We start from the raw sequence: 20,439 nt of genomic DNA on the forward strand, positions 1-20,439 counted from the left end.
GGCCTCAGACACTTAACACTTACTAGCTGTGTGACCTTGGGCAAGTCACTTAACCCCACTTGCCTCACTAAAAAAAAAATAAATAAATAATTAACATTAATTTTAAAAAATGGTTTCCAAATTCTCTTCCTCTCACCCTACCCTCACATTGAAAAGAGAAAGAATTTAATGTAGGTTATACATGTACAAACATGCAAAACATAGATATTAGTCATGCTCTGAAAGAAAACAGCAACAAAAAGAAAAATAAAGTTTAAAAAATGTATGCTTCTATTTGTATTCAGACTGTATTGGTACTTTCTCTGGGGATGGATGGCATTTTTATTCATAAGTCCTTCAGAATTGCCTTGGATTATTGTATTACATAGCTAAGTCATTCACAGGTAATCATCATACAATATTGCTGATACTATTTACAATATTCTCCTGATTCTGCTCATTTCATTTTGCATCAATTCATGTAAGTATTTTCTAATTTTTCAGGGAGCATATTCTTCATCATTTCTTATAGCACAATAGTAATCCATAGTAATTATATCATATACAACAAACTGGTTAGCCATTCTCCCATTGATGGGCATCCCTTCAATTTCCAATTCTTTGTCATGACAAAAAGAGTTGCTATAAATTTTTTTGTACATATATATTTCCTTTTTCTTTAATCTCTTTCAGATAAAGAACTAATAGTGGTATTGCTCAGGAAAAGTGTGTACATTGTTTTAGAGACCTTTGGACATAGTTCCAATTGTTCTATGGATCAGTTGAATCAATTCCTAACTGAATCAACGGTGCATTAGTGTCTCACTTTCCACATATCCCCTCCAACATTTTTCTTTTCTGTCACATTAGGAAATTGCATAGGTGTGTTGTTTTAATTTGAATTTCTCTAATTGATAATAATTTAGGACATTTTTATCACTATAGATAGCTTTGATTATTTCATCTGAAAACTGCCCTTTACTATCCTTTGACAATTTATCAACTGGGAAATGGGATCTTTTTTTTTTAAATAAATTTAACTCAGTTATCTGTATATTTGAGAAATTAGGCCTTTATCAGAGAAACTTCTTGTAATTTTTTTTCAGTTATGTTTACTAACTGTATGTCCTTCCATCTTCTGTCCCCCTATTTATTCTACTCTCTCTTCTTTCTCCCATCCATTCTCAAAAATGTTTTCTTTCTGAATATTGCTTCTTCCCTATCTCCCTTTTATTAGCTTCCCTCCCTTCCCATGCCTTTAATTGTCTCCTTCCTCTTCTACTATCCTGTAGAGTAAGATAGATTTCTATACCCAACCGGGTGTGTATGTTTTGAGCTTATACCAGTCAGAATAAGGTTTAAGAACCCCACTCCTTCCCAAATGCCCCATCTTCCCTTTGACTGTAAAAGCTCTTGGGGGCTGTTTTAATATGAGATAATTTGCTCCATTCTTTGTGTCCCTTTCTGCTTCTTCCAATATGTTCATCATTTTATTGTTATTATTTTTATTATTATATCATCCCATCATATGTGACTTACATCTGTGCCCTCTATTTATGCTTCTTCTAACTACCCAAACTGGAAACAAGTTCTTTCTTTCTTTCTTTCTTTCTTTCTTTCTTTCTTTCTTTCTTTCTTTCTTTCTTTCTTTCTTTCTTTCTTTTTGTAGGGCAATGAGGGTTAAGTGACTTGCCCAAGGTCACACAGCTAGTAAGTGTCAAGTGTCTGAGGCTTGATTTGAACTCAGGTCTTCCTGAATCTAGGGCCGGTGCTTTATCTACTACACTACCTAGCTGCCCCCAGGATGCAAGTTAAAGTTAAAAGTATCATCTTTGCATGTAGGAAAGGAAAGTATATATTTATTCAATCCCTTAGGATTTCTCCTTCTTATTTAACTTTTTATGCTTTGATAAGGGCTTTCAGTTAGTCAAATTATTCTTAAATTATTTCTGTTCCATATATTTTCTAGGTCACTTATTTTACCAAAGTAAACACATTTTCCACATTTTGACCTATTTTTTTCAGTCTTTTGATTTTGTTTTGTTGTTTATTGATGACTCATATAGTCATTTTACTTCCACTTCCCTGATTCTATTTTTAAAGAATTATTTTCTTCACTGACCTTTTGAACATCCTTTTAAAATTTAGCCAATCCTACTTTTAAAAAAATAGTTCTTTTCTTTAGTAAATTTTTATACATCATTTTCCATGTGGTCAATTCTTTTTAAGGAGTTCTTCACTTTACTAATGTGTGTGTGTGTGTGTGTGTGTGTGTGTGTGTGTGTGTAGATAGATAGTTAGATATATAAATAGATTTCCATTTGACTAATAATGCTTTTTCAGGACATTCTTCTCCTCATTGTATTTTTGTGCCTCTTTTACCATTTGGGCAAATCTGGATTTTACTGCATTATTTTCTTCAATATGTTTGTGTGCTTCCTTTGCCAAGTTGTTGACTCTTTTTAAATGATTTTATTACATCATTAGTTATTTTTGCAATTTTTACTCTATCTTTCTTATTTGATTTTTAAAACATATTTGAGCTTTTCCAGGAATCATTTTAGGCCTGAGGCCAATTTTTATTTTTCTCTGAAGCCTTGGATATGGCACATTTTATTTTGTTTTCTCCTTTTGAGTTTGTGTTTTGATCTTCCCTGTCTCCATAATAACTTTCTATGATCAGGACCCTTTTTGTTGTTTACTCATTTTCCAGCCTATTTCTTAACTTTTAACTTCATATTAAAGTTAGATTGCTCCCAATGTAGGGGTAAAATTTTCCCAAGCTTTAGGTTTTTTGTTCAACAAAAAACAAACAAACAAACAAAAAAGAACCAGCTGTTTTCAGAGCTATTTCTGAGTGTCTGTAAACTTGCAGTTCTTCCAAGATGGTATGATCTGAGTTGTGTTTACCACTCTGCAGGTCTGTGCTCTGGTGTGGTCTGGCTGACCACAAGCATTCTTTTCTGCCCTGAAAGTATAATCAGGGTTCTCACTCTACTGTGGGCTTTGAGCTCACCTATGTTAGTGCTCTTCTTTACCCTGGGATTGTGACACAGGACTGTGACCCAGATCTGAATATGGGTAATACAACACAATCCTGTACCTACTGCCAGCAAAGGGATCCTTCTGATGAATTACTCAACCCACTTAACTGTATGTTGGTTGAGAGCTCTGGAAGTGGCCATTGCTATGGCAGTTTCAATCCCTCCCAAGGTCTGCTGCTGGCTTCCTGAGACCTGCTGTGTGCTGGTGTAGTCAGTCTTGTTCTACTATGACAGATCTTTATTGCCAACCTTCTAAGTTGTATTAACCTAGGAAATGGTTTCATTCCATCCTTTAGTAGGTTCTGCTAGTCCAGAATTTATTTTGAGGAAATATTTAAAGTTGTGTAGAGGGGAATTTTGGAGAGCTTCAGTGGGTCCCTGTCTTTTCTCCACTATCTTGGCTGCACCACCTCAATCGATTCTTCAATTTCTTATCAGTAAAATTGGTTTTTGTTTTGTTTTATTTTGTTTTGTTTTTGTTTTAACCAAATTTAAAGATCCACAATTACTTCTTTAATTTTAACCTGTTGCCTTAATCACAAGACTGACTCAGAATAAACCTAGTGCAAAGACTAGAAATCCACCAGAATGGTGTCCTTTTAGTAACTCCAAGTTCAAGTTCATATAGAAGTGAACTCGTTGCATATTTTAGGGCTTTATGTGTTTCTGTGTATATTAATTCCTGCTGTCTTTCTTTTCTACATTTTTATGTAAAGTAAAACAAAATATGTCGTATATGCATTATTATCTTGAATAAAAGACCTAGGACTCTTTAAACCATATTTAGTGAAACCTAGACACCAACCAAATATAAGCTATGTTTAGAGATTTTCCTGTAAATGGAGGGGAAATAAGTATTCATTAAGTGCCCACTCTGTGCAAGTAATTTTGCTAAGTAATTTGTAAATATTATCTTATTTGATCTTCACAACAAATTTAGGAGGTATGTGCTATTATTATTCTTATTTTACAGCTGGGGCAACTGATAGTGTCAGAAGTGATTCGTCTAGGATCACACAACTAGTAATTGTCCAAAGCAGGTTTTAAACCCAGGTCTTCCTGAATGCAAGTCTAGGATTAAACCCATTGTACCACCCAGATGCTCCTCAGAGACTTTGCTGAGGTAGATTGGGTATGGATTAGAAAAAGAAAAGAAAATCATATTCTAGAGTAGTGGCCACATTCAGTTGTTTAACATAGATTTAGTTAAATACATTACATACTGTCTATATATTTTCTGTATGAAACATGAATATTTGAGAGATAAAACTCAGGGAAGTATTGATATTAGTTACTTATACAGAGTGTGTGGCAGCATCCTGGAATAGGCTCACAAAAGCCAATTGTTAAATTTTCAGTTTGAGTATTTACGCCTTGGGAAACAGACAAATTATAAATCAGGACTTAATATACCATTTTATTGATTAGATATGCTTAAGAAAATGTTAGAAAATAATAATAATTGGATACATCTCTAAGGGGGGTTATATGCACATATTCCTCTCATAAATCCAGTTGTTAAAATTAATATCCACACCACTTCCAGTGAATGAAATTCACCTGGTAAGGGACGAGGGTTAGAGCGACCCAGTGACACTTTCATGTAATGATAAAACATTGAAGTAGGATGTTTATGAAGGAATGATAATAGTAAAAATTCTACATATTTATGTAGCTTTTATAGTGATTATCCCATTTAATTGTCTTAAAAGTTTCTTGGCTTGCTGGTACAATTAACTGAGCCTTCAAACAAATTAATGAATTCCTCCCCCCACCCCCCGCCCAGCAAATCTAGTGTATTTTCTACAATGTCATACATTAATTGGAAGATAGGTGGCATAGTAGATGGAGGGCTGGGCCTCAAGTCAGCAAGTCAGGAATTCTCATCTAGCATCAGACATTTACTATCTGTGTGACCTTGGGCAAAACAGTTAATTTAAGTATGCCTCAATTTCCTCAACTATAAAATGGATATAGTAAGAGCACATACCTTCAAAGGTGTTCATGAGGATCATATTAGATAATACTTTCAAATTACTTAACATAATACCAGGTGCATTGTAGCAACTATATATAACATGCTAGCTGTTACTACTACTAGTAGTAGTACTACTAGTACCTCTATTGATCCTTTATATCATAAATTTATACATGTTCTACCTTCCAATTTGAATTTGTCAATATCCTTATCTTTTTGAGGTCCAGCTAAGGACCTTTTTCATTCAGGGATACTTCCTAATAATAACAGAACTCAATACTATGTAAAACATTACTGATATAATAAGATCACTGATTCATTTATTTCAACAAAAATAAAAGAAAGCCAATGAATTAATGAATAAATGAAGTATTGATTACAACAAAGAGAGATATATTCTTTGATTCCCAAATATATCCATAAAGAAAGGTTAAGAAAATATAAAGTTAAAATTGTCAAATAACTATATTTGAAAAGTAATGGGCAATTTAGAATAAATTTTTTTTCTAAAAGATTTTTATTTTTGGAGGGGGAAAATTGATTCATTTGTTTTTATGGCTTCCTAATAATTTTTTTAAAGTTGCATAAGTAATATGGATCTATTTCTCCTTTAATACCAATGTTATTTCTTTCCCCTGGATTTAGCAATAGCAAGTTAATTGTGGTGTAGTGGATAAGGCACCAACCCTGGATTCAGGAGCCCCTGAGTTCAAATCCTGCCTCAAATACTTGATACTTACTAGCTGTGTGACCCTGGGCAAGTCACTTAAGCCTCATTGCCCTGCCAAGAATACAAAAACAAAACAAAAAGACAGAAAATAAAATACTAGTATTGTAGAAAGTTAATTGTGGCTAGAATTTATGAGTTGTTGACCATATTCCATTTATACAATATAGTAACATTATGGTAAAATTCAAGTGGCAGGTCACCAAGTATTGGACTTTGGTTTCTTACTTAAATTAATTATTATAATGGCATTCAATGAGAAGCCATTTTGTTAGCAAGATAAAATGAATATATTATTTCTTTAAGAAAGCACAATGTATCCCTAAGATTACTTTTGTTTTTCCTTGAAAAAATTATTTCAAAATTAACATTGGGTTTACTGGATCATGGTGAAATTTTATTCTTTTATCAATTATGCTATATGATATCCACAGATATCTGGAAATATTGCATGTTCATTCTTTTGTGATCTCTACCCATAATACATTTCTAAAAGGTCTTAATTTCAACATCGAAAATGTGCACAATTTGAAGAAACCTTAATTGCAATAGCAATTTACTAGCTATCATGTGATTTATTTTGTATTCCTGTTTTACCACTGTCCAAGAATCTAGGCCCGGGGCTCTAGATAACCCCACAGCGAAGTCCTGGGAGCAAGGGTTCAATGGTACTACTCCAGTGGGGATTTGGACTTGAACTTGCTGGGAATATTTCTATGTAGGAACTGAGCTAAGCAATGAATCTCAGACCGTTCCCTTTCCCAGAGACTAAAGTGGTTTTATATGTGAGGTCTTGGGGGTGCAGTGGGGGGAATAGTTTCATCTTCTTGCTAAATCTTTAAAGTAAATATTCCTTTGTAAAATCTAATCAAATATTCTGTGACAAATGGAAGTAGGTTGCTAGCTACTTGGATCCTAAAAGGGGTGGGAGAGTCAATGATAAAAAAGAAAGACTCCCAACCTACTCAGAATACCTGAGACCACTAAGGAGGAGATAAAATGGAACAAGCCTGGCCCAGGGATAATAGGGCCAGACAACTATGTTTCATATAGAAATATAGATTTCCTGGTAGAGAGATAATGTAGTTAACATGATATGGCTTCTCTGATCTGTATAATGAATAAGTATTCTAGGAGAGGACAGACAGTATATACCTGCATTAAAGAAGTCTCCAGATGATCTTCAACAAGGCAGTTTCATTTCTGTGAATAAATAGCTATACCAAAAGGATCCCCAGTCTCATTCTGATAATGCTTGAAGCAGGTGTTAGATCATAGAATTATAAATTTATAACTGGAAGGAACAGTAGAGTCTAATAGGTCTACCCTTTTATTTTACATTTTAGGACACTGAGGCTTATAAGAGTTAAATCCCTTGCCCCAAATCATACAACTAATCAGTATCTGAGGCAGGATACTAACTCAGCTATTCCTGATGCTAATAAGTGCAGTACTGTATCCACTATATAATCATTAATGTCTAACCTTAAATCCTATTGAAAAAAATTCTGTGTATATTCAAATCAAATGGGCAAAGCAGCTCAGCTATAGCTACCTCCATACTATCCCTGACACTCCACCACTGCCTCAGCCATAGAGGAAGAAAGGTGGTACAGTGGACAGAGTGATGCCCTGGAGTCAGAACAAACTGATTTCAAATTCAGCCTTACATATTCATTAGCTTTGTGACACTAGGTAAGTCATTAAACTTGTGTTTGCCCAAACCTTTGTAGGGTTGCTATAAGAATCAAAGAAGATAATATTTGTAAAGTTCTTAGGATAGCATCTGGCATATAGTAGGTACTACATAAATGTTAGTTATCATTAATATTAATATAATATTGATATATAGGTCATACCTAAATTCTTAATAAAGTGTTAAGCTATTAAATTTTAAAATTCCCCTAAGATTTTGTGACAGTCTACACATTAACAATTGAAATAATTTATCAAAACAACATAATTTTTAAAGAATATTTGACAATGTGAAAATGGATACCTTGATTTCCTGGAACCCCCTCCCCCTGCCCTGCTCCACAAATATTCAGATAATCAGAAGAACTGTATGAGGACTGGTTTTTTTGGCTTGACATAACAACAATACTTTATGGTGACCAAGAGTAAACCTAGCTGGATGTGCAGAAAATCAGCATCATAGAAGCCAATTAATCTCATAACAGTTTTAAAGTAGACCCTGAGCCATTTGGTAGTTTATGGACCTTCAAGAGACATCCTTATCAACACAGACTCTCCTATTAGTTGGGGCTCTAGGACACATCCTGTTTTACATTATCTTATCTGTGTTCAAGCCTTGAACTATTATCACCAAGAATGTCTTCTAATTTTTGTACCAAAGGGACACAGCTCTAACTCCTGGAATTCCTCATTTTCCTTGTTCCCTAGGGCTTCTTGCATAGGATCTGTCTAAATTTTCTGTTTTCTCCTTTCTTTATTCAAAAAAGGTATTAATATCTTATTTTTTCCACTCTCCACTGAGAACAATTTTCAACTGGGCTTTGAATATGTCATAACACTGACTGTTCCAGTTTGTAATCTTATTCTCAGGCAATAAATGCATTTATAATCTGTGTAAACTGTGATCAGACTCTGGTTCCATCCAGGTTCCCCTTTTGGGGCTTGGGATTTCTTCCATTTAATAGTTCTCAAGGGTTTTCTTTTAACAACCTGTCTGTTCTAAATAAGAACTAAGATAGTTCTGGAGAATGTGATGTAGAGAATCAAGTTCTGTATTCAGGCTCTTCCAAATATTCCTTAGCAGTTTTTCTTATACTACCCTAAAATTGTATACATGGTCCCAATTTGAAGGCTCTTGCATAGTGGACATAGACTTTGACCATATGATTTCAATCAAATTTATATAACTAAAATATTCACTTAAAATAATTGAAGAAAAACTAAACTATATTTATTAGAGTTTATTTTTCCCCCTGAATTGACCAAACAGATTTTGGGGTTATGGGATATAATTTTTCTCCTATTACACTTACACTAGAATTGTTGACACAAATGACATTAGGACTATGACATTTTTATCTTTAAAATAGTATTATAAAGTTGAAACAAGTAATTCATTGAATAATAAAAAATACAAATTAGTTTTTAATTCTTCATAGGAATAAAATGTAATTAATCAACTTCTTTAGCTCTAAAAGGTTGATTTTTTTAAAAGAAGATGTAGAGGTAAAATGTTTAAAGTCTACCTTATTATTTCCATATTTTAGAAGAAAATGCAATACAGCCATAATATTGTTTAGTATTTTCTAAATTCTCAGAATCTTAACTGGAAACACCTCTTAATTGCAAATGCTGATGATAACATCAATAATACCTAGTTTACAGACTTCTTGCTTAGACACAGCTTTCATTACTCTTATCATGTTACTTTCCTACTAACCATCCTTTGCTAATTGTCAATTGTTTGCTTGAGTAGGAACAAGCTCTTCATCTTGGCATTCAATGCCCTCCATTATCTGTAACCAATTGATCTTCATATTGCTCCTCTTTGCATATCTCACATGCCTATCAAATCCATTTATAGTCACTAAATTAATACTATTATCATCTCTCCATTTCCTCATACTATTACACTTTATTGGATTGCATTTGTCCTAATCCCAATTCTTTAGATTTCACCCATCCAATCATGAACTACAAACATAGGTGCCATCTCTTCCATGAAATTTTGCTGGAGCCCTATGACAGATTGAACATCTCCTTCCTCAGATATCCCATAATACTTTGCTTTTCTTACTTAGCATATATTTTGTATCATTTTTATTCAAGTATATTTCTTATCTCATCCATCTTTATAACCCTAACACCTAACATGCATGGTGCCTTGAATATAACTGGTCCTTACTGAATGATGCTTGGAATGTAGATGAAGACATTAGAAAGGCACCATGGGTAAATGAATAAATTGCTTGACCTGGACTCGGGAAGATCTGAATTAAAATGCAGCCAGTGAAACTTATAAGCTATGTGACCATAGGCTAGGCACTGGACTTTGCTGCACATGTGTCCTCATTTGTAACATGGTGACAATGAAGTTACCTACAATATATAGCTTACAGGGCAACTGTAAAGATCATATGTAAATCACTTTGTAACACTGAAAGCACAGTATAAATGTCAGCTAACATAATTTGGGGGGACCTAGAATCATATCTTGCAAAAAATAAATGCTTGTTGAATTGACTGTTAAAAGGAAAACAAAACATAACAAAATGAAATTTTCAGGTTAAATGAAAAGTGCAATGTTGTTTTCAAAATATATAAGCAAATATCATTTATTTGAGTTGTCACAGGTTTTTTACATAGAAGATGGAATGCATTTCTACTCATTGTGATCATGTAATCAGGTGGTATTGCTTAAGCAATATTTATGGAAAGGTCCTTTGGAGGCAGTTTTCTTGTAGGGAAGTGACTGATAGGTCAAAACCCAAATGTGTCAGTCAGTCACTCAACATGCTTTTATTAAGCAACTTGTTTTCCAGGGACTGTGCTTAGTTTTGAGGAGAAAGATAAATATGATAGTCCCTGATCTCAAAAAGCTCCCATAAATGAATAAAAAAGTGTTTAACAAGTCCTTAATATGGGCAAAGCACCATGATAAATCTTAGGGATACAAAATAAAAAGTAAAATAGTCCATGGTTTAAAGAAGCTCCCTTTTAATGATGGAAAAATTATTTGTAACTTATTTCAACTGTAAGTCAGATAGAAAAGTCCCATAGTCTATAGGGTGCAGAGGGAAAGCAGATTGTAATGTATCATCACTGATGTCATTTCTACTGACAAAATGATCAGTTATGGATATTGAACCATTTGACAATGCTAAAGATTTTGGTGAAAAGAACTACCTTTTTCTGAGTCTTCAGAGGCTGTAGCACCTAGGAGCATGCCATGTGCCATTTCCACAAGGACTACTTAATAAAATATTGGCTACAAGAACTAAACTGGAAGCAGAAAGAATTTTAGGTAAGGGAAGCAGGGGCTCTGTTACTCACCAGATGCTTGGACTTACCTACCCATTGGTGCCAATTGGGACAGGATAAAGTATCTTGGGGATATTCCCAATGCTCTTGGGTTCTGAGTCCTAAAATATCTATGTTTGGAAAGTCATGATTGAGGTTATGCTGATGTGCCCAATACCACTTGCTTCCTTCCTTGTCCTCCAGGTGCCTTGATGCTTCAATAATAATAAAACATTTCAATTTAAGTAAATATGTGAATTAAATTAGATATAATTAGGCATGATATAGCTCCTTCTGACCTACTATGCTGCTTATTTTAATTGCTCATAGCATAAGTGATTTTGTATATTTCTTTGTACCCTGCTAGACTATAACATCCTTTGGTTGATGGACTGATCTCATCTCTCTAACTCTCCTTCCTTCTCCTTCTGTCCCCAGATGCTAAAACAGCATCTTACACATAATAGGTGCTCAATGAAAGTTTGTTGAATGATGGAATCACTATTAAGAATGGTTTAAAATATAATTCTCTCATTTACTGTGTTTTCATAAGAATAATGATACACTATTAACTTCCTTCTGTGGAAGTTCTTAGCTAATTAATAATTTCCTATTGACATTTATGAAAGGAAAATAAATATAAAACATTTTTCCCAGTGACCTTGGCTTAGAAACACATTTTCTGATTTAATTTAGTCTCTTAAAATGTGCAAAACATATTGATTTTCCACAAAATTTGTCAGAAAAAATAATTTGTATTGAGTCACTTTATATGTTCTCCACCTTTCATTCTAAAATGACCCTAGAATAAGAGGAGAATGATAGGATGAATAGATCATTATAATATATCAATATCAAACCAGTACTTTTGAATATATTCATGGCAAAAGAAACAATTTGACAGAAAAGTAGATTGACATTTCTCAAGAGTTTAAAGAAAACAAGTATCAACCATTCAGTTAAATAAGATACATGATAGGATATAGATATTATATGGAGTCTGAGTCCACTGGAGCCCAATCAATGGCTATACTTACCAAGCAAAAAGGGTTTTGACTCCAAACCACTAACACATTAGTCTTGAAATGTTCAGGTCACCTAAGTTTGGAAAACTCTATCATCAAAAGATTGGCCATAGGCTTTTCCCCCCTCCAATCATCTAATAAACAATTTAGAAGATGTGGGATTTACTTCTTTATCATTATTGTTGGTGAGTCTTTTCAGTTGTGTCTGACTTTCTATGACCCCATTTTGGGTTTTATTGGCAAAGATACTGGAGTAGCTTGACATCTCCTTCTCCAGATCATTTTATAGATGAGGAAACTGAGGTAAAAAGATTTAGAGTGATTTGCCCAGGATTACATAGCTAGTAAGTGACTGAGGACAGATTTGAACTCAGCTTCTCCTGATTCCAGGGCCTGTGCTCTATCACCTAGCTGCCCCTTATTACCTTTGACTCATATATTTTTGTTTTCCCCTTTATTTATATTCTAGCACTTACAACAATGCCTTGACCATAGTGATCACTTAATAATTGTTTCTTCATGCTCCCGTTTTCATTTAATATTTTGTATTAATTTAGTTGTATACTTTTATTTCCTGGCCCTACATTATAAATTATTTGAGGACAGGTACCATTGTGTTTCTGTTAGCTTTTTTATTATTATTATTTTCAGTGATTAGCAAAGTGATTTCACATACTAAACACTTCCTTCACATTGGTTTTTCTTTAATTGGAAGGATTACAGTTTTCACTGACTGGGGAGTGGGAAGGTAGTTCTACCCACACTAATGAAATCAAGGAATATTTGAATTATTAAATATGAAGCAGAAAATACACAGTTTGATAATAGCTATTAATTATTCTATTAATTTCTTCAATAATTATTACACTCCACTTATATATAGCACATCATAATAGGAAGTGATCACTTTTATTTTTATGACTAGAATAGTCTGTTAATGCAGAATTCAGGGTGTTGTTTTTATTTTTTGGGCACATAGGAAATGAAACACCTGTTTGCCAAATAAACACAGGCATGCTTGCCACTGATCATCTCCTGGCAGCACCATTTACCTGGCAGTTTCTTTAAAACAGGGTAAATTGAGAGAAATACTCATTAGAGAAAATATAATGGCTTTCTATAACATGATTAGGCAGAAAAAGATATAGGAAAACTGCACATTTTACCACCTGTGTTTGTATAATGCTTGCCAAAACAATAATGTGATGCTAGAAAAAGGTAGAAACATGGACAATGATGATAATCACAAGAAAATAATGAAGGAATTCAAATCTATGCATTTACATCATGTTTGGGTCCTTAAATATGCTCTTAGAAGCCAAATACCTCTCTGTAACATACACTAGGCTCAGGCCAAATTATTTCAGAATTCCTCAAACTTCCAACAAACGTTTTCTAATTTTGGAGTGTATAGTGAACCATTTTATTGACTAAGTGCCAACATATGCAACTGTGATTCTTGGTGTGAAAGAAAGGGTAGCAATGAATAATTTCATATCTAAGTTAGACTCAAATACTTTAGGAAGGAGGAAATTTTTTTTAAAAGTGGGGAAAGATGGAACAACATTCATTTTTATTAAGGATTCTATAAAATTAGAATCACATTTCAATTCAATGGGAATGCAGAGATCGTCTAATGAAGGGATTATTAAATTATTACTTTATGTCATGAATCCTTTGGTAATCTGGTGAAGCCTGTTGATGTCTTCTGTGAATAATGATTTTAAATGTATAAAATGGAATCAGGGTTAGAAAAGATATTTTACTGAAATTATGTTTTCAAAATATTTGAAAATAAAAGTTCATGAACTGAGGTCAAAACCCCTGATCTATATTAACTATAACTGAATAATAATCAGCTAGATGGGGAGTCAAAATGGTGAATTAAAGATAGCAATTCAGCTGATTTCCATCAATATATCCCTCCAAACAATTTTAATGATTCAAATCAAATTGTGGAGCAGCAGAGCCAACAAAAAGTCAGGCTGAGACATTTTTCCAACCTAAGAAAATTAGTTCAGCAGGAGACACCTTTGACACCAGCGTAGAGGCCTATTCAGAGCCTGTGAGAGCAGCAACAACAGCCACAGCAATAGGAACCACAATTTTGAAAACTCTTAATCCAGAGATTATAAGGGGGTAGACATCTGAATAGGAAGAGATTACAGGGAATACTTTGCTGGCACTGGGTACAGATGATGCTGATTGGTAACTCTGTTGCCGATATGTAACTAGATTGTCTTTTCAGGGTAAAGAGTAGAGCTCATAGGGGCAGCTAGGTGGCACAGATAGAGCACTGACCCTGGAGTCAGGAGGACCTGAGTTCAAATCTGGCTTCAGACATTTGACTCTTACTAGCTGTGTGACCCTGGGCAAGTCACTTAACGCCAATTGCCTCACCAAAGGGGAAAAAAAAGTAGGGCTGGTGGTCAGTCTCAAGGGACCCAGTGCCTTGGCCTCAGTTCCAAGAGAAAGAGGAGTGACTGCTTGTCACTCCAAGGGAGTAGGTAAAGTACATATTTCAGGTGAGGAGAGTGAACATACCTCTCCCAGGATCATACCACCTTGAAAGAACCACAAAATTATAGATCTCCAGAACTAAAACAGAAAACAGGAGCAAAACAAAAAGTTTGAAGCTTGGAAAGCCTACTTACTTCCATTTGAGCAGAGTTCAACTTTGACATAGATTTCAGTCAACACATTGCTGTGGAAAACGAGCAAATAAAGAAAAGAATTTGAGCATATAAAGCTATTACAGTGGGAGAAAAGACCAACACACAAACACAGGATAATAATACAATATAAAAACAGCTACAAAATTTCAAAAAATGCTAATTGCACCCAAGCTAAGCAAAAATTCATGGAAGAGTTAAATAGATGAGTGTTAGAGAAAAAGTTGGGGAAAGAAATGGAAGTAATGCAACAAAATTATGAAAAGAGAATTAGCATTTATTTTTTTTAATTTTGTTTTTGTTATTTTTTGTGGGGCAATGAGGGTTTAGTGACTTGCCCAGGGCCACACAACTATTAAGTGTCACATGTCTGAGACTGGATTTGAACTCAGGTCCTCCTGAATCCAGGGCTGGTGCTTTATCCACTGTGCCACCTAACTGCCCTGGAGAATTAGCATTTTAAAAAAGGCACAAAAATAGTAAAGAAAATGACATCTTAAAAAACAGAATGTGCCTAATTGTAAATGAGATATAAATATTCATTGAAGAAAAGTACTCCTAAAAAGCAAAATAAGCCAAATGGAAAAGAAAAAGACAAAAATTAACTGTAGAAATAATGCTTCAAAAATTAGAATTAAGCAAGTGGAAGCTAATGACTCCATAAGGCATCAAGAAACAATAAAAGAAAGCCAAAAGAATGAAAAAAATAGAAGAAAATGTGAAATATTTCCTCAGAAAAACAACTCTCTTTAAAAAGAAATAATTGAGAGATAATTTAAAAACTATTCAGCTACCTGAAAGCCATGACTAAAGAAAAAAACCCTAGACATCACATTTCAAGAAATTGTAATGGGACCCTGCACCAATTTCTTGGATCCAAAAGGTAAAATAGAAATGGAAAGAATACACAATCACCTCCTGAAAGAGATCTCCAAATGAAAATTAAAAGGAATATCATAGCCAAATTCCAGAGCTCTGAGATCAGAGAAAATATTGCATGCAGCCAGGAAAAAAAAAATAGAGATTATAGAGAGATGATAGAGAGATGGATAGAGAGATGATAGAGAGACACAAATAGAGATGATAGAGATAGAGATAGAGACAGAGACAGAGATAGAGATAGAGATATATCAATTATATAGTCACAGAATGGATGACACAATATTAGGTGCCCTCTTTGTCAAAGGAATGGAGCACTTGGAATATGATATTCCAGATGGCAGAGAAGCTGGATTACAACCAAAAATAAACTACTTACTAAAATTGAGCATAATCGTTCAAATGAAAAATGGATATTTAATTAAAAAAAAAAGACTTCAAAACATTCCTGATGAAAAAAGCAGAACTAAGTTAAAAAAAAAACAGACATTAAACACAAGGCTCAACAGAGGAATAATAAGGTAAAAATGAAAGCAAAATCTTATGAGACTTAATCAGGTTAAATTATATATTTCTATAAGGGAAGATGATTCCATGTATCTGTTAAAAACTTTGTCATTATAGCAACTAAAAAGGATTTTACATAGAAAGAGGTCATAGGTATGACTCGATTATTTTAGAATGATCTCTTAAAGTTATGGAATGAGGAAGAGAGACACCAGGAGAATGGGGGAAGGGAAAGGTAGAATGGCTAAATTTTTCTCACATATGAGAGCACAAGGAAGAACTTTTACAGTGTCTGGGAAAATGAAGGTAGTGGGCAATGTTTGAACCTCACTCTACTTGTAATTGATTCAAAAAGGGAAAACATACACATACTTATGCTCAGTTAGATATACAAATATAACTTGCCCAATAGGAAAATAGGAGGGGAAGGGGATGATAAAAGGGAGGGCAGATTGATGGAAGCAGTGATTAGAAGCAAAATAGACTTTGGAAGAAGGACAGGAAAAAAAAGAGAAAGAAGCAGAAGAAAATGGAATGGAGAGAAATACAGAGTTAATAATCTTAACCATGAATATCAATGGGATGAACTCACCCACAAAATGGAATCAGAGAAGAGAAGGGATTGGAACTCAGAATACAACCATATATGGTTTTCAAGAGGCACTTGAAAAATAGACGTACAGAGAGTTAAAATAAAGGGCTGAACTAGAATCTAATATGTTTCAGCTGAAGTAAAAAAAAAAAATGCAGGGGTAGCATTCATGAACCCAGACAAAGCAAAAACAAAAAGAGAGAAATTACAAGAGATAATTAAGGAAAGAAAATTTTGATAAAATGTATCATTTGGAGTTTTCTTGGCAAAGATACTTGAATAGTTTGTCATTTCCCTCTCAAACTCATTTTAATCCACTCTGCAATTCGCTTCCGTTTTATAGCAGAGTTCATCCCATTCACATTCACAGTTATTATTACTGACTGTCTATTCCCCTCCATTCTATTTACCCCCTTTGTACTTTTCCCCCTTCTTTCACCCTATTCCTCCTCACCGACGTTTTACTTCTTACCCCTGCCTCCCCCAATCTGCCCTCCCTTTTTATCACCCCCCTCTCTTTTCTTTACCCTTTTCTCCCTTGCTTTTGTCCTCCCTTCTATCAGTCCCCCCCTTTCCCTTCCCCTTTTGTTTCCCTAAAGAATGAGTTAAATTTCTTTATCCCAATGAACGTATATGTTATTCCCTCTTTGAGTCAAATCTAATGAGAATAGGGTTGAAACCATGTTCCCCCCTCCTTTCTTTCCCTCTATTATAATAGGTTTTTTTCCACCTCTTCATATGATATAATTCATCCCATTCCACCTCCCCTTTCCTCTCCTCCCCATAGACTCCCTTTTTATCCCCTTAATTCTTTTGTATCATCACATCAAAGACAATTTATATTTATACCCTCTATATAAAGTCCTTCTCTCTGCCCAAATACATTTATAGTTCTTAAGAGTTATGAGTATTATCTTCCTGTGTAGGGATATAAACAGTTTAACCTAATAGGGTAACTTTTTTTTTCTCCACTGTTTACCTTTTTAAACTTCTCTTGAGTCTTGTATGTTGAGATCAAATTTTCTATTCAGTTCTGGTCTTTTCACCAGGAAAGATTGAAAGTCCCCAATGTCATTAAATGTCCATCTTTTCCCCTGAAAGAAAATGCACATTTTTGCTGGGTAATAGATTCTCGGGTGCAATCCAATCTCCTTTGCCTTCCAGAATATCATATTCCAAGCCTTGCGGTCCTTTAATGTTGAAGCTGCCAGGTCCTGAGCAATCTATTGATTCTATGATATCAGGGCAGTTCTCCTTAATAATTTCCTGGAATATGGTATCTAGATTCTTTTTCTGGTCATGGCTTTCAGGCAGTCCAATGATTCTCAAATTGTCTCTCCTCGATCTGTTTTCCAGATCAGTTGTCTTTCCAATGAGGTATTTCACATTTTCTTCTATTTTTTCATTTTTTTTATTCTGCTTGACTGATTCTTGGTGTCTCATGGATTCCTTATCTTCCAACTGTCCCACTTTAATTTTTAAGGCATTGTTTTCTTCAGTGAGATTATGCACCTTTTTTTCCATTTGGCTAAGTGAATTTTTTAAGGTATTGTTTTCTTCAGTGAGATTATGCACCTTTTTTTCCATTTGGCTAAGTGAATTTTTTAAGGTATTGTTTTCTTCAGTGAGATTATGCAGCTTTTTTTCCATTTGGCCAAATGAATTTTTTAAGGCTTTGTTTTCTTCAGCTTCCTTTTCCAAGCTGCTGATTCTTTTTTCATAGTTTTTTTGTTTTGCTTTCATTTCTCTCCCCATTTTTTCTTCTACCTCTTGCAATTGATTTTTAAAATCCTTTTTGAGCTCTTCCAGGAAGGCTTTTTGTTCTTGCGACCAATTCACCTTCCCTTGTGAGGCTTCAGATGTAGACAATTTGAGGCTATTGTCCTCATCTGAGTTTGTGTTGGCTTCTTCCCTATTGATACAGAAGCTCTCAATGGAGAGGGCTCTTTTTTGCTTCTTACTCATTATTGCAACTTATGTATTTATTCTTTAATTGAGGTCTGCTCTGGAGGCACCAGCATCCCTGTTTTGGGCTTCTTGTGCAGGTGTATAGGTGCTGTGTGACCGGGCTTTTACTCTGAGGCCTTTATGGTGTGTGGAGATCCCCGCCCTGCACTTCCTGTATGATTGTGCTCGGCCAGCCAGGCGCCATACCCTGGCGTCTGATCCCGCCGTTCGTGGCCTTCTCGGCCGGTGCAGGTAGGTTTTTCCACTGTCCTTCTTGGCCACCAGATTTTTGAACCAGGTTCCGGGAACCTCAGTTGTTCAGCTGTGGCCCGCAGCTCCTGCTGACTTGCCCAGACCCCCTCGGCGCTGGGTTGGTGCCCTGCGCTGGGCCTCCCTTTTGCCCGAGTCAGACCGACCTTTTCCTGAAGTCTTCTAAATTATCTCTGGTTGGAGGACTGTGTCTCTCTGTCTCTTTGCAGGTTCTGTAGTTTCAGAATCCGTCCAGAGGCTTGATTTAATGTTCGTTTTGAGGGAACAGAAGGAGAGCTCAGGCAGCTTGCTGCTTCCTCTCCGCCATCTTGGCTCCGCGCCTCAAACTCATTTTACAGATGAGAAAACTTAGACAAAGAGAATTAAATGACTTCTTCAAGGTGACTTGCAATACCACAATTAGGTCTGCATTTCAAAGTGTTCAAAGAAAAGGGGGAAAGAACCCAAATGTATAATAATATTTATAGCAGCTCGTGTGTGTGTGTGTGTGTGTGTGTGTGTGTGTTGGCAAAGAATTAGAAATGAAGGGGATGTTCAGCAATTGAGGAATGACTGAACAAGTTGTGGCATATGATTTTGATGGGGTTCTATTATGCTGTAAGAATAGATGACGGAGATGGTTTAAGGGGGAAAAATATTTTAAGATCTACATATTCCAATGCAAAGTGAAGTGAGAAGAACCAGGAGATCATTGTGCACAATAAAAGCAATGTTGTAATGATGATCAACTGTGAAAGACTTGACTACTCTGATCAATACAATGATCCAAGACAATTACAAAATAAACCAGATGAAAAAATGGTATACCTCCAGAGAGAGAATTGACAAGCTCTGAGTACAAATTCAAGTAAACTTTTTTCAAATTATTTTTCTTGCTTCTTAAAAAATGGCTAATAGGGACATGTTTTGCAATATTATAATGCATAATTGATATCATATGGCTTGCCTTCTCAGTGTGTGTGGAAGGGAGTGGGAAGGATGGAGAGAAATTAGAACTCAAAATTTAAAAAAGAAAATATTGCTAAAACTTACTAAATAATAATTTATAAAAATCAGCTAGATGGCACAGTGGATACAGTGCAGGGCTTGCAATTGGGAAGCCCTGAATTCAAATTTGTGTGACACAAGGTGAGTGACTTAACCTTTGTTTGATTCCGTTTTCTCAACTGTAAAATAAGCATAACAGTAAATAACTCTTGGTGTTTTTGGATAAGCTATGACCATAATTGTAAGGCTCTTAATGTAGTGTCTTACTGTGGTAAGTGCTATATAAATGCTAGCTGCTGCTATCACCATCACCACCATCACCATCATTTTTTTTATCACTATCATTCTCAGCATTGTCTCCATAATTTACCTAAGTAGTTATCATAGATCATCTACTTGGCAACTTCTAATGACAGCATGTCACAGCTACTTATAAAATTTCCACTGTCTCCTGAAGGACCCCACAGTGTTCATTCTTGTGAAGTATTTTTTTTTTTGCTTCACTTTAAAATTTTCCTCTTTATATCTTCTACAAATTGTTCCTTGTTATGCCCTCTCAGTCAAACAAAACAAGTCTAATCACTCTCACTCAACAAAACACATGGAAATAACTGTTTCTCATCACTATCTCCTACAAAGTCTTCTTAAGATGATGTTATTTACATGGCATCATTAGTAGTTCCCTTAATATGCTGGTAATCTTAGTCAGAACTGACTTTTCTCTTTTTTTCTTCTTAGTTCTTCTTCTTCTCCTTCTTCTCCTTCTCCTTCTCCTTCTCCTTCTCCTTTTCCTCCTCCTCCTTTTCCTTCTTCTTCCTCCTCCTCCTCCTCCTCAGT

Source organism: Dromiciops gliroides, chromosome 4, assembly GCF_019393635.1.
Source record: "Dromiciops gliroides isolate mDroGli1 chromosome 4, mDroGli1.pri, whole genome shotgun sequence".
Lineage (NCBI taxonomy): Eukaryota > Metazoa > Chordata > Mammalia > Microbiotheria > Microbiotheriidae > Dromiciops > Dromiciops gliroides.